Genomic DNA, 2533 nt, shown 5'->3' on the forward strand with positions numbered 1-2533 from the left:
ACTCCTGCTTTGAAGTTATCGGGTATATTTTATACCCTGACTATAAAAATTCATTTTGATGTATGTAATGCACATAATTGTATGGATATGTAAAATTGGTCTTGAGCAGCTTGCACAAAGTTTGTATAAAGTTTGTAATAAAATTTAGTTTGAATTTCTTTTAATGTAAATTTTTAGTAAGATGTATATATAGATTGTTTATCTTTAATGAAATATAAATGAATGAAATTGATTGACAGTATCTTGATGATTACTGCATTTTTGAAAATTGAGAAATGAGGATTGTTGAATTTTGAAACTTGAGAAATTGGTTGAGATTGATTGTGAGTTTGAAGAAGTGGTTGAAATAAATAATTGGAAGTGCTTTTTACAGGAATTTGAAGAACTGTTTTCTCAAAATACAGATGGCACTCTGCCGAAATTTTTATAAAATTTGCAGAAAAATAAAATGGGCTAAGAATTTTAACTAGTTTTCAACTTTAATTAAATGCTTTAATACCTATTAGAAAATGCTCACCACTTATCAAAAGTAAGAAAATTGTTTTAAAATCTCTTGTAGGATACTTAATGAGTTATCGGTAGGTGAAGTTCGGTAGTTCATTAGGTATTCTACGGGATCATGTTATGCCTTACAGAGGGGTAAGGTGTGACATTAGGGATAAACCACATGCAAACAATGTTGAAAACCCTATCTCTAGAATCACTTTAATTTTTATTGATTTTAGAATTAAATTCCTCCCAATTTCATAATTAGCAATTTCAATTTAAATTTTGGTAATCTAGTCTAATTAATTTAGTTAATTGTTTGATTTAGTTTAAATTCCTCAAATATCCATTTTAATTTTAAATTTCATTTTTAATATCTTTAAATTTTACCACTCTAATTAGCTTATCCTTTTATTTTTAATTTAAGCACAATTCCCTGTGGGAACGATATTATTTTTAAAAATATACTACTATGACCCGTGCACTTGCGGAAGCTACTTCACAGCTAACACAATCAAGTTTTTGGCCTCGTTGCAGGGGAATTGTTTGTTTTTAAGTTGGATTTTAATTGTTTTAAGCTGATTAGAATTTTTATTTTATTTTCACTGCTGTTCCTTGTATTTTTCAGGTACTTTTCTTATTTATGAGACGATCGAAAAGCACAAGTGATACTGAATTGTTGTTTAACCCTGAAATTTAAAAATTCTGTCTAGCCAACAAAAAGGAATACAAGAGAAGAAAGGAAGCAGAAAAAGAAGAACAACAAAGATTTGACCAAGAGGAGAAAATTGAAAATGTGGAGAATCAAAATAGAGCTATTGGTGGAGATAATGGAGGAAATGAGCAAAATAGGCATAATGAAGTTGTTAATCAAAATGATCCTTAGAGAAGATCCATGTTAGATTATGCTTTTCCTAGATATGCAGATGTGAGAGATAAAGACCTATTATTGGAGCTAATCAATTTGAGTTAAAGATTGGTCTCATTCAAATGGTTCAGAATTCATAATTTGGAGGTAGTCCACTTGAAAATCCTCATTCTCATTTGAAGAAATTTTTTATGATATGTGGTACACAAAGGCAGCTTGGAGTTTCAGATGAAGTGATTTGGCTCACCTTATTTCCATTCTCTCTTTGGGATTCAGCATTAGAGTGGTATGACTCACTTCCATAAGCTACTATAATTACTTGGGAGCAGCTGTCTCAAGCTTTTCTACCTCAGTTTTTCCCACTTGGGAAGACCACTCATTTGAGGAACTTGATGGTAGCTTTTAAACCAAGGGATGATGAAACTTTGTATGAATCTTGGATGAGATTTAAAGAGCTTGAAAGGCAATGTCCTCATCATGAAATACCCAAATGGATGATTGTTCAGAATTTCTACACCAGAGTTACTCTAGCCATAAGAAACACAATTGATTCACAAGCAGGAGGAGATTTCATGAGAATGACAAGTGAAGAATGCTATGATCTATTAGAGAAGATTGCTTATAATACCCATTTGTGGGGAAATCCTAGAGCATTTGAGCCAAAGAAGGCTAGGATTTATGAACTTGACTCAGTTAGCTACATGAATGCAAGATTTGATCAGTTGACTCAACTTCTTAGTGATTTTTGCACAAAGGCAACAACCTCAACTCCTACAACTATGCAACAAGTTGCCTACACAGATGGAACCCAAAGTTGTGGAGTTGATTACTCTTCTTATGGTAATGATTATTTGCAAGAACAAGCTGCTTATGCAAGAGGTTATCAACAGAAACCTATGGGAAATTCTTACTATAATGTGAACAATTCAACATGGAGACCACAAGTAACTTTTGCTCAACAAGGTCAAAGCTCAAATTATGCTCATAACCAGCAGTATATGCAGCAGAATAGGCCTCAATTTTAGCCCACAAGGCAGCCACAACCTGGATATCAAGCAAGAGCACAACAACCCCTTCCACCTCATGAACCGAAGCCAACCTTAGAAAGCATGATGGAGAAATTTTTTGCTGAACAAAGCAAGATGAATAACAAATTGGAGGAAGAAATGCAACACATGA

At 32.9% G+C, this 2533-nt stretch overlaps 1 non-coding gene across 1 annotated transcript; it reads right to left on the reverse strand.

Annotated features, from left to right (window-relative positions):
• Window positions 1-1731: 1731 nt before the first annotated feature.
• Window positions 1732-1838, reverse strand: LOC131170103 (small nucleolar RNA R71). Its single transcript, XR_009141045.1, has one exon. It is a non-coding gene; the product is annotated as a small nucleolar RNA R71 (small nucleolar RNA).
• Between the last annotated feature and the right edge of the window lie 695 nt (window positions 1839-2533).

This window comes from Hevea brasiliensis, chromosome 10 (genome assembly GCF_030052815.1).
Source record: "Hevea brasiliensis isolate MT/VB/25A 57/8 chromosome 10, ASM3005281v1, whole genome shotgun sequence".
Taxonomy (NCBI): domain Eukaryota; kingdom Viridiplantae; phylum Streptophyta; class Magnoliopsida; order Malpighiales; family Euphorbiaceae; genus Hevea; species Hevea brasiliensis.